Below are 14,099 nucleotides of genomic sequence, written 5' to 3'. Positions count from 1 at the left end.
TTATTGGCACAATCAATTCCTTAACGACGAATTAATTTCGTGTTGGTACATAAACCAATACAAAAGCAGACCATCACTACCTCGTTCGACGCACATGAAAATAAGCATCTTCTTCCTCCTTTTCTCTGCAACTATTTCTGGCAACTCTTTTAGGCAAGTAGCCACGTCCGACAATATACATTGTTTTGGTTGGTGTACCTTGGGAACAGGCAATGAATCTATTTAAGGGAATCGAGTCTAACTCGAGCCTCAACCATGGTTTTAGAACTCGTTACTCGGTACTTGTTCAGCTGACTACCAAATAAACTATTAAGTAGCGAGTACTCGGGAGTACTCACGGAGTACTTGGATTCGGTAATTCATGTAGAAATATTTTTAGGGAAATTATATATGACAAAATCATAAGTTAAAACCATAAGTTGATTGAAATATATAACAAAATTAGATACATGTGAATACACAAAAACTGAAAAACACACAATGGTCTCACTTCGTGAATAATTACTGAAAATTTAAGATATATATATATATATATATATATATATATATATATATATATATATATATATTAGTTTATAACCCGTGGGAACCACGGTTAAAAAATTAATTAAACTTTCTAAGTAAAAATTCAAAACTATTAATTAATAATTTTAAATAACTTATTAATTAAAAGATATTTTTTTAGTTATATATAAAATTATAATCGTTGATTCAAATAAATACGTAAAATATATTATCTTATAATTTGTATAAATTATATTTTATTATAATTGGTATAAATTTTATTTTATTTTTATTCTAATATTATTAATTTCATGTAATTAAAATGTGATTTAAATTTTGAAATTTTAAATTCGAAATGGAGAATTATTAGATTGACAAGTGTCATGATATTAATTACAAGTGCCAATAGATTGACAAGTGTCATGATATTAATTACAATGCCTAACATGGTGACACATGACAAAAAAACTATTCTTTTATTAGTATAGGGAGATTATTAGTATAGGGATATATATATATATATATATATATATATATATATATATATATATATATATATATATATGGGTAAAGTGAATATACCTAACAACCTTATATAAGCTTAGGTACCTAACTTCATAATAGTACATCGGTTTTTATCATATTTACATTGTAATTGCCTAAGGTTCTTAAACTTCAACCCCATAACTTGATTACTTCCAAAATCTTTGGACTTTCACCAATATCTTTCTTTTACATCACGTCTTTCTATCGAATACCATCTGTTGAGCTTCATATCCTACTGCTACAAATGAAAGGATGTAAGAGAAATATAATGATGAATTTCCAATTTTTTTTGAAGTAAATCAAGTTTAGGGATGAAGTTTAAGAACCTTGAATGATTGCAATGAAAATTTAATGCAAAATGACGTAGTTTGATGAGGTTAGGTACCTAAGCTTATATAAGGTTGTTAGGTATATTCACTTTACCATATATATATATATATATATATATATATATATATATATATATATATATATATATATATATATATATATATATATACACATGTATGTGCTAAATAATAAACCATTAAGTATATTATACATATTAATCATGGAGTTGGTCGAGTTTTACAACACTGCTCGTTTCAGTAAGAAGCGGATCGGAGAGGACTCGGATTCTACAATTCGTCTCGGCAAAGGGCTAGTAGGGAGTACTCGAATTAGTAATCGACCAACTCGGCGAGTTTACAACACTGACTTCAACCATTGCATTTATTACTAATGTGCTTCCTTGTTGATATTAGATTCAGAAACGGAGCAAAGGGTTTTTCGATTTAATTTGCGTAGGTTGTTTTTAAAAAGTTGTCGATTTCTAATTGGTTAAAAACTCATGATATGTAATTATAAAAAGATTTTATTATTCTAAGAAAATATGAATGAAAAAGAACACTTTATTACATTGATATATTGAAAAATAACTACAAAAATTATAAAAACCGACATAACTCAATTAAAACACAATTGTGATAAGTCTAACAACCTTTACATTTATAGACTCATTGCTTTTCAATAAACTTTTGGTCTATGAGTATGAGATGTGGATAATATCAATTCAAAATATAACTATTCATCAACTTGTTCAATACAAAATCAATGATACATGTTGCCTTAAAAGTTAAAACTAGATTCAGATCATATAATTAAAGAGTAACATTTTTATTCCATAAATGAAAGAGTGTGTTATACTTCCATCTGCAATCCGATCCGCCTAGCTCGAATACGAAATTCCCCAACAGCAGCAAAAAACTTCACCCTCTGCATCACCTCCAAAACCTCCAAGATCTCCACCACCGTCATCACCCTTAAACCATCCGCCTCCACCATCACCACCCTCATCGCCTCCTTCAACTCCTCCATAGCATCATCCAGCTCCGACACCTGCCCATCCACCAACCTCTCCGTCCTATTCACCAACCCATACAACGGCGCCGCTGCTAAACTCTCCTGTACCGTCGCCATCGCCTCCCCTATCTCCGACTCCTTCCTCGCCACTTCCACCCTCACCGTCTCCACCCTCCTCGCCTGCTCCGTCGTCAGATTCAGATCGCTAAGGAACCGGAAGAACAACGACGGTGGGAATTCGCTCACCCAGAACAATGCTTTCTCGAAAGAGGTGTACCACGGCGGAGAGCATATGAGAAAAACGTCTTTATCGATTGCGATTGATTTCTGTTCGTAGTATAGGCGGTAATGTTCGGCGGCTTGTTCCACCAATTTACTGAGATCTTCTTCTTTGACATTGGCGACGGTGGATAACTGGTCTTGGAGGCGCTGGTGACGGAGAAGCCAACCGTCGTAAAACGCCGTGAATGTTTGAAGAGCGTTGGTGGCCATTGTCGGTTGTCGGTTCTCTGTTGGTATACACACACCTATATTATCTATTTGTTTACGTGGATGAGATATATGAATTAATAATTAAATTATATTTATATTATATAAGTAATTTTTTTTATTCTTCTTAACGACAAAGAAAATGTTGCCGCGTATTGGACTCGGTGTCCTTGCAACAAAAGATAAAAAAATGTTTTTTTATAGATTTCAATATCACTTTATTTAATTATTATTGTTATAAAAGCGTTGGACAAAATTAATTATATATTTTTTAAATATGTAAGATATTATAAAACATAAATATTAAAAGCTCGAAAAAATTATAAAAAAATTATTTGAAATAGTTATTGGATTATGAGATTTTTGTTTAAAATAAAAAATAAAAAAATAATAAAAATCTTAAATATCGAGATAATTCATGATCGAATTTACCGAACTCTTATATTGAAATGCAAAAGTTAAGTAGACAAAAGTATTATATTGAAAGAAGGGAAATGAGGAAGGGCAAGATCTAACTATTTAAAGGAGATATAATTTTTTTATAAAAGAGCGGCGTGTTATCTTTTAGAAATAAAATATAAAATGTTAGTATATACTATATTATAATAACGATGAAAAATAAAATATTTGCTCTTATATAAGGATAAATTGCTGCATGTCGATAAATCAATTGTCATGCATGAGTCATGGAATCATGATCGATCTAGTCTAAATTATGATGGGCCAAATAAGAAGCTAACAAAATAAGTTACCAGCTAAACTTTTAACAATATGGCCCAAAGCCCAAACAATCAAGAAACTATTTGGTTAGTTGTTTTAAAATATTCAACAAACATTCCAATATCTACTCATTAGGTTTACTAAAGCTGGAAACTTAAAAAAAAAAAAAAAAATAAGATAGATAATTTAAAAAGTTAAATTTTATAAAGATAAACTAGTAAACCTACTCATTAGATTAAGGCAAATGTCAATATCTAAAGACGGGATTAAAAAAATTAATGAATTTCATATGTCATGATTTTATGAATAGAAAGATAGATATAAACAAAATTAGATTGATAATTGTTTTTTCATATATATTTTTATATAAAAGTAATTTTCATTAGGATTAATTGGTTACTTTTATTTTTGTAAGTTCGAGAACAATCTTAATTGTTATTTATTTTTCAATATTTATTACTTTTGTAAGTGAGAGAACAATCATTATAATAATTTACTTTTCAATCTTCTTTTGGTTAAATTATTTTATTTGTATAATTTTAGTGATAAGAAGTACTTCGTATTTGTTTAATAATTGAAATTCATATCAAATATGTAGGGTTATTCATTATACAATAAAATCGAATTGTCCAATTGAACAATTTAGATTGAACTATATCGTTCGGATATTCATATTTATTTTTTATTGAATTTAACAAAAACCGAATTATCATTTTGGATTTTATATTGGTTTTGGTTATTAAATTAAGAACCAAATAGTCTAAACAAACCAAATAACAATTATTAATCTACATATTTATTATTATTTTTAATGTGTAACTTTAATTTCTTATGAATTTATTAGTAATGTCTGTTTCATTTATATTAGAAGGCATGTCTCCCGAAAAGCCTTATATATATATATATATATATATATATATATATATATATATATATATATATATATATATATATATATATATATATATATATGTATTAAAGCCTATTGAGTTTAGCGATAATAACCTTTAGTGTCTTTAGGTTTTTGTTATAATTCTTTAGCTACTTTGACACTTTTAGTCCCTATAGTCAAAACTTTTATATTTTGGCATAGAAAACATAAAAAATTTCCCTGGGCGAAGCCCGAGCTTTCCTCATAGTTAATATAAATTACAATGTACAGCCACACAATATGCTTATATTTCTTTTATTAGAGTTCACTAAACTAAAAAATATCTATATTTTTTGGATTTATTTGTTGCATTTTATGCACCTTTTTAGCATGTTTAATACATTCTCCTGTATTGCATTTCAATAATAAACCGTGCATTTTACTTGATTTCAGGACGAAGTTTGGTACACTTGATTTCTACATTGTTTTATGTCATTTCAAATAGTTATGGAGGTTGGAGGTGATTTGGAATGGGAAAAGGGGCCTGGAGCAGATTTTCAGAATTTTAGGAGCAGAAACAAAGAAATTGAGATTTTGTCACAGAAGGCCTCACACGGGTTGTGTGAGTTTGTGCTTCAAAATTGACACGGGGCATGTCACACCTGACACATGTCGTGTCAACAAAGCACAACTTGGTACAGGGTCGTGTGCATGAATATTTTGGCCATCTTTTAGCAATTAACATTGAATCATAATTAGAAGAAGGCAATGATATTTTAAGTCACACGGGGTCGACTCATGTAAGCATATTTGACACGGGTTCATGTCAAACGCTTAACCACCTTTTAGCAGTTTTCTTTTATGACCAATTTCGAGATTTTTGGCCATTCTAGACATTATCTCTCATTCCAGGCGACCAAGGGGTGGTTTTTGAAAGAGGTTTTAGCTGTTAACTTTGAAGAGATCATTTGGAAACATTTTAATTCATCTTTGTAAGCCACTTTAGTACTTTAATTTCATTTGTAGACTTGTTGATTTTTTTATTCATGTGTGGCTAGAACCATAGGTTTTCAAATTATAATCGACTTCCCGTTTGTGGTTTAATCATATGAATTGATGTTTATGTTCAATTTCTATCTAGTGAATTCCATTTTGTTTCGACAAAGAGTTTGATTTTACTTTTTATTCTTATTGTCCATTTGAATTACGATTAGATCTTTCAATTTATCTAAATTGCAAAATTTGAAATTGTTTTGTGAATTAGACTTAGTAACAAACATTAAATTGATTTCCGGTGAATGATTTTAATGTAAATCTTATTCATAATATCTTACACTCCCGATCTTGTGAGGATTATTCAATGCTGTTAGGAACATTCACATAAAGCTTAATGCAATCTTTTGGTTTACTTCTAAAATCTTATTTAGAATTGAATTCAAAGATTAGGTTAGTTTTAAAGAGCTTATTTAAAATCTAATAATTTGGTTAATAAGAAGTGTTAGAGTGTAACGTCCCGATTCACAACCAATTTTTCATTTTTAAATTAGGTAAAAACATTGTTTCCATAAAACCAAGTCAAGAAAATCATAAGTATCATAATACAGTCTCCCTAAAATCAGAGTATCATAATAATACGAAATCACAAAAAACTACTGATGAGTGTGTACAATCAAGCTTTCACATTCCCACGATCATCTGAAGTACCCGAAACACAATTAAATACACAAATGTAAGCACGAAGTTGAACGAGTTCCCAAAAAGTATCACATAAAACACAATATATAAACAAATATGAGTTATCAAAAACCCTGGGATTATCAGCAGTTTTATGGGCTCACAGCATCCCTATGGGTTATCAGCAGCCCTATGGGTTATCAGTAACCCTAAGAACTATCTGTAGTTCTAGAGTTATCAACAATTCAACAAATACACATAACAACAATCAACAAATAAGACTCAACTAGTCTAGCATGCACACCACTATGATATAGGTAATATAGTGATAATACTTAGCTCGTAAATAGTAGACTAACACAACACCTCTCTGACAGTGAACACTAGTACTAAGAGTCACATAGTCATCAATATAGAAGTACTCTCAGTCTACACCCTAAAGTCCTCTAGTTGACCAAAAGTCAATTTGGTAAAAAAGTCAAAGGTCAAAGTCATCCCCAACCGACCTCAACATCGTGGTCACCGTTAGGCCACGTCGTGCAATTACATGGAAAAACAGTCGTGGCAAACAGACTGCCATGTCGTGGGAACTGGTCTCCTACAAATTAATGGATTAAGCTCTTAACCCTTAGCCTCATAAGCTACAAATCTCATATCTGAATCTTCCCATGGTCTTGATGGATAAAGTTTTCAATTTTATCCATTAAGACATCCTAATAAGCCAGAATCTCAAATCTTAAGCTCTTAATGGTTGCACCCATTGTATAGAAACCAAACTAACTCATAAAAGTCCCCTTTCTTACCACCACTATCATCCAAAAGTCAAATCAGGAACACAAAGGTTTTCGAGCTCACTCAAACTCCAAGAACAAGAAGATATGGACCAAAAAGCTCATAAAATGACCTAGAACTAGATCTAGGGATCTAATGAGCAAGGTGGAGATTTTATACCTCCAAAAGATCATAAATATGATGAAAATGCAAGATCTAAGCTAGAACCAGGCACACAAGCACCAAAATGGACTCCTTCTTCTTTAAACATTCACAAAAACGACTTTACACACTAAAAAAACACATATGTAGGCTAGGGTTTGGATGAGTATGATATCAGAGGGTGGATGCTGCCAAATGAGGCAAACCTAGGAGTTGGTGCCCTTAAATATGGCATAAAACCGAAGATATATGGTTTTCCACCAAAATGGCCGCCACATCGTATCAAAGGCCTTGCCACGTCGTGGTGCTTCGTGGCTCCGTGTTCTTAATCAGACGATTCCACATCGTGGTGCCTCATCCACCATGTCATGGACCATCCTAAAATCCTCAATAATTATATTAACATAAATCAAACTTAGGAATAACATTATCTAAAAATGAATGTTATATAGAGTTTGCTAACACTTCCAAGTACCAACTTGGATATAATTGAATGAATGTCATTTCATAATTGAATCACTTTAAGAAGACAGACAAACACAAAGTTCAAATCTTTAGAATTCTGATTTCTTTTACAACGCATTATTTCGTTGTTGTCTTTTTATTTATTGAAAACAAATCCCCTTACTTTGTGACTACTTTTTACCTTGTGCAAAAAACATAAGTAATTGTTTCGTGTCTCTGAGGACAAACCTTGCTTCCTTTTATTACTTTTTAGTACATGTTAGCAGTTGTAACACCCGTAAATTCGGGCTACACATAATAAGTAATTGTTAGGTGAATTTTGTGCACCTTTTTGCACACCTTTTAGTCCCTTTTATGCATCTATTTAGCATAGTTGCTATACATTTTTCGTGCATTTCATCCAATTCATGATGGGCTCCAGAACAACCGTATTCGCATGCTTTCATGTTCTTTTCAGGTAAATCGAAGGTTAGAACGCACTTTGGGAGGTTCCGGGAAGCATTGGTGAAGATGTTGGGATGATCGGGCGAAGAACGGAAAAGTTGGAAAAATCAAGTTTGGATTCGAAGTCAGAGGAGTACATGGGTCGTGTTGGATTTACACTGAAAAGTGGACACGGAGCGTGTTTGACCAAGAAGAAGCTATTGACCATGCTGAACACGACCCCTGTCAGTTTAGCGTATTTTGACACGGGCCGTGTTCGACCCAAAAACTGCCTTTTGATAGTTTTTCCTATCTTTCATATTATGGGATTAGGGTCATTTTTACACACACATCATACTAGAGCACTATTGGTGAGAGGATTTTGAAGACTTTTGCAAGGATTTGGTCATTTGTCATTTGGAAACATTATTTCTCTTATTTGTAAGTTGTAATTGCATACTATTTCCAACTTTTAACTTGTGATCTTGTTCTAGCCATGTGTGGTTAGAACCCTAGTTTCTCCAACTTCATGTTTTGACATCTTTGTTGTGATTTCAATCATATGACTTGATGTTTGCTTTTAATTCTATCTTGTGAATTTGATTTTGCTTTAATCAAATGTTTGATTTTATTGTGATTCTTATTGGCCATTTGAATTAGGGTTAGGTCATTTAAGTTATCTAATTGCAAAATCCATAATTGTTTTGTTAATTGGACTAAGTAACAAGAACTAAACTGATTTCCATTGAATGAATTTAGTGTAAATCTTATTCACACATTCTTACACTCCCGAGCTTGTGAGGAGTATTGGGTGTTGTTGGGAACATTCATATAAAGTTTAATGTAATCTTTTTTTTTTTTATCTAATTCCAAGAGCTTGTTTAGATTAGCTTAGTAAAGTTAGGGTTAATCAAAGAGCTTGTTTTGGTTAATTAATGTGGTGAATGGAAAGTGTTAGAGCTTGTTAATACTTTCAAGTACCAACTTAGATAGAATTGAGCAAGTATCTAATCATCTTTGAATCACATTGCTAAGTTGTCATACATAGAGTTGGAGTCCTTACAATTTCTGAATTTAATTCACTTATTTAGTTGATTTGTAACATCCCAAATTCCAGAAGTATGAGTGAAGGGCTTAAAGGGTAAATTAAGGAAACTACTCGAAGAGTAGGTATGCTACTCGTCGAGTCAGAGCGGGATTTGATTGCGAGTTAAGTGGCCAACTTGCCGAGTCGGAAGATGTACTCGACGAGTTGTTTCTGGAATGAGAAAACCCTAATCTCGAGAGTTGCACCCTATTTAAAGGACTTTATGTCCTTCTCTCAGCCTCCTTATTTCCCTTGAGAACCAGAAGACCCTAAGCTCGTGTGTGTGAGGCCTTTGGAGGGAGATTGAAGCTTTGGAAGTTGTCTTTTGTGGAAGAAACGTGAAGATCAAGAAGGGGCTTGCATCAAGGGAGCGGTGTAGATCTAGAATCTACTTCAGTTTGGGCACATCTTGGAGGTAATAAGTTGTTTCCTTCACTCTTTTGCATCTAGATCTATTCATGAAAGAGATTTGGGGCCATTTTGGGTATGTTTGAGACCTATTTCGGGTTTGGAGTTTAGATCTAAGGTTGCTACTTCAGATCTAGTCTTGTGTTGGTCCAGAATGTCATAAAGCATCAGTCAATGAGTTGTTGGTGAAGCCCCTTTGTCTAAAACCCAAGCCCTATAGTGATTTGGACCTTTAACTCCTTGGTTTCACGTAAAGTTTTCAACTTTATGTAGGGGTTATGCCCTAGAAGAGTGGATCTACAGTTTGGGGCCCCTGCATGGCTCGAAAAGCCTCTGTATGGATGAAGGACTGAAAGGACTCGGCGAGTCGCATGGGTGGACTCGGCGAGTCATATGAAGATGGGCATGGACTCGACGAGTTGGAAGAACAACTCGGCGAGTCTGTTGAAGGTTGCCTTGGACTTGGCCAGTCAGGTCATAGAACCCCAACCTCTTGTGGTTAAACTTCGGACCAGTGAGTCGGTTGGCGACTCAGTGAGTTGGACAGGATGGAATTCAGAGATCGTTGAACTCGACGAGTCTTGGCGCGACTCGGTGAGTTGAGTCGTGTTATGGGAGTTTTCTGAGTATAAGAACTCGACGAGTCGACGGGTTATGGGACCTGTTTGACCTTCAAGGGTGTTATGTATTTTGGATATTTATGTCATGGTCCATTGATGGCATCATGTGTTGGAGTTTGGACCAGTGCTTCGGGCCAGTGCTTTCATGGTTCAGTTCGGAAGTTGCAAGGTGAGTTATCCTCACTATATCAATAGGGTCTAAGGCACCAAGGTCGGCCCTTTTAGTTGTTATCTTGGTTACAGTATGCTACATGTGGTTATGATATGTTAGATCGGTATCCGGATAGACAGTATGTTGTCATGCTCTAAGTATAAGAACTCGACGAGTCGACGGGTTATGGGACCTGTTTGACCTTCAGGGGTGTTATGTATTTTGGATATTTATGTCATGGTCCATTGACGGCATCATGTGTTGGAGTTTGGACCAGTGCTTCGGGCCAGTGCTTTCATGGTTTAGTTTGGAAGTTGCAAGGTGAGTTATCCTCACTATATCAATAGGGTCTAAGGCACCAAGGTCGGCCCTTTTAGTTGTTATCTTGGTTACAATATGCTACATGTGGTTATGATATGTTAGATCGGTATCCGGATAGACAGTATGTTGTCATGCTCTTATGATCCGTTAGGATTGGCATGTTAGTGACCTGGTTAGGTCGTTGTTTTGGTTATGAGAGATTACTATGATCGATGATCTGTGAGATAGTTATATCTTATATCTGTACGTGTACTGTTTTATGTGCTTATTGATCTGTTTAGATCGGCGTCTTGGTAATTAGGAAAGTATTATGTTAGTGACCTAGTTTAGGTCGGTATCTTGGTACATAGGATGATGCTATGTTAGTGACCGGTTAGGTCGGTATCCTGGTTAGGATGTTGCTATGCTTTATGATCTGCTAGGTTGATCTGTTTTTCTATGGACTGTTATGTGATTACCTGTTATATGTACACATAGTTATTTGTTTGATGTTTGGGTTGAGGCGGTCCTGCTTTATGCTGAAGGCCAACATACCCTACGAGCCGTCCAGATAGATTGTAGGCCCATATGGCGGTCCATTCATACCAAAGGCTCGGGATAGATCCAGATAGACTAAGGGCCCGGTGCGGGCGGTCCAGTCATACTGGAGACTCAAAGAGTGGACCAGGTGGACTGAAGGTCTGTTAAGGGCGGACCAGTCACACTACAGACTTTAGAGGCATGGTTGTTCTGTATTGTGATATGATATGATATGATATGATATGATATGATTATGGTTGTATGTGGGAAACTCGCTAAGCTTCCGGGCGTACAGTTTCAGTTTATTGTTTCAGGTACATCAGGAGATCGTGGCAAGGCAAAGGTGTGATCGTACCGCTCCTCATGTTTCATGATTTTGTGATTTGGTTCTGGGGATACTCTGATGTTTAAACTATTTTGAAAACAAGTTGTATAACTTAATGGTTTTTGAATGGGTTAAAAATGTTTTAAATTGGCTTGAATTTTATGGATGTTACACGATTACTTGTGTATTTATATATTTGTTCTAATCATTGCATTCAAACCCCCCCCCCCCCCCTCTTTACTGTTGGTGACTAAAGTACCTTGTGCAAAGAGGTATAGACTGATTGTCCCGTGTCTCTGTGGATCGACCCTACTTGCCTTGTACTACCTTTTAGTGCAATATAGTAGTGTTCTTTTGGAGTATAGCGTACCCCTTTATTTTTTGGGTGTGACACGCCTAACAAATTGGTGTTGTTGTCGGGGACATGGTGTTACTAATTGTTTATGCCTAGATCTTCCCGTATAGGTACACCACTGCCAATCGAGTCAAAGAGAGAGAAGACTGCGAAGAGGTTATGGAAGCAAGCCAAACTTCGTAAGAGGCGACTGGGTTCTGGGACTTCCTCATCATCCACCCTTCCAATCATTAACATTTAGGAGGATATACCCCTCTCAAGTGTATCCGCATCCAAAATAGAAACTCTCTCACTCTCACCACAACCATCCTCACCGAAAAGTATCACCCCACCTTTTTGACCTACTCATAACATCCCAAACTCTACACCCACAGAAACTTCAACCACTACTCATACCATGGGAGACAAACATGTAGGGAATCCACCTCCAAATCCACCACCCGAGCAAACCCTTCGCCAATGGGCGAGGCAAGAGGTTACTTAACAACCTCTTTTAATCACATATCCGACAACCACCGACTTAGAACTAACATCCAGGCTCATCCACTTACTCCCAACCTTTAGAGGCCTGGAAAATGAAGATTCTCACAAGTTCCTCATTGAGTTCCATGTTGTGTGTGTGGACATGAAACTGTTGGAGTAATGTCTAAGTCCATAACTATAATTGGTAAGACTTGACCTGACCCGGCATGGTCCATTTGGGTTACATGGCATCGGGACAATTGGATAGACAAGATGTGGAAAAAGGATACCAGTGATTTATATTAATATATTATAAGTTCTAATATATTAATATATAATCATATTATTTAATTAGTATTGATCAAGAATTAATTTATAATTAATTAAGTGATCAAAAGAAACCAATTAAGTATGGACTCTTAGATATATATATATATATATATGTGTGTGTGTGTGTGTGTGTGATGGGCCAAGTTCATTTAGGTTGGGCTAAGCTTTCATGGATAGTCCATGGAGTGTTTAACCCATGGATCATATGAAATGAAAGGTCATGGGTTTAACCCTAGTCTCCACACTATATAAAGATGTCTTTGGTTGGTGAAATGGGCACTAGTGTGGGTACACTAAGAGGGCTATCCGATTTCACTAGAGAGAACCAAGTATCTTTATTCTCAAGGTTATTCTAAGTGTTCATGGTGTTGTGTGAACCATTTGAGGTGTCACACTTGGGGCACTAGGCACTCAAGCTTCATTAAGACAAGCTACATCAACAAGTTATGTATTCTAACTTGTTTTATTACCTAAGTATCATAGATTGTATGCTAGATAGGGTAATACCTTGGAATATTCATATTTGCATGTATAATAGAGAAAACATAGATCCAAGGTATTTAGGGTTGCATGTACACTTAGGAGTGTTAGAATGCTCAAAACCCAACAGTGGTATCAGAGCCATGGGTTGTTTTCTGTTATATTGATGCAAATGTTTTATTTTCAAAGTTGAAAAAAAAGGAAAAAAAAACATGACGTTTGTCAAATTTTAAGATAATTACTTGTTTTTGTGAAAAACTAATTATTTGTAAAATTTGAATCATTTGCTATATGTGTTAAATTAGGTCAAATTTAGTAAAAGATAAAATGATATGATTATTTTATTAGTTTTAAAAGTTTGATCTAAAAAGTTTTTTGAAACCTCCATAAGTTATGGATATGAAAAGGTTTAAAAAAAATTGATTCAAAGTTTTTTTATGGAGTTACAAAAATTGGTGTTAATGCTTTAAAGAATTCCATAACTTGTTCTTAAGTTATGGAACATGAAAAGTTTCATCATTAAACAAACATTAAACTCCATAAGTTATGGAATCCAAAAGTTTTTTTTTGAATTATCTTGATCTTATGTGTTGATTTAGATTAATAGAAATTTATGTGATAATATGTTTTCAATCCATTTTAATCTAAGAGTTGATTCTAAAATGTGTTTTTGTAACTTGTCCTCAAGTTACATGAAAAGTCACACTTAAGTTTCTTAAAACTCATAAAAGTTGTCATAGGTTACAAAATGAAGAGTTTTGTCCTCATTAAATGGTTTTATGACTCCATAACTTGTCCTCAAGTTATGGAGGTTCAAGAGTCTCTTCATTAAATAAAAAAAATGTGTAACCTTAATTAAATCCATAAGTTATGAATAAGGAAGAGTCACATTATTTAATGGTTTAAAGTCTTCCGTAACTTGTCCTCAAGTTATGGAACTTGAAGAGTTTTTTTTTAGTTAAAACTACTTTAAACACGTAAGTTATGGAATTAAATAGTTTTGAATAGTTTCAAAACTTGCCCTCAAGTTTTGGAATTTGTAAATTTTTCCCATGAATACTTTAATTCCAAGTTA

General features: G+C 34.2%; 1 pseudogene; it reads right to left on the bottom strand.

Annotated features, from left to right (window-relative positions):
• Positions 1–2,091: 2,091 nt before the first annotated feature.
• On the bottom strand, positions 2,092–2,951 carry LOC145057522 (protein RESPONSE TO ABA AND SALT 1 pseudogene; annotated as a pseudogene).
• Between the last annotated feature and the right edge of the window lie 11,148 nt (positions 2,952–14,099).

The sequence above is a fragment of the Lactuca serriola genome, chromosome 6 (assembly GCF_051521515.1).
Source record: "Lactuca serriola cultivar US96UC23 chromosome 6, Lser_US96UC23_V15, whole genome shotgun sequence".
Lineage (NCBI taxonomy): Eukaryota > Viridiplantae > Streptophyta > Magnoliopsida > Asterales > Asteraceae > Lactuca > Lactuca serriola.
This window is presented reverse-complemented; position numbering and strand designations above follow the sequence as displayed.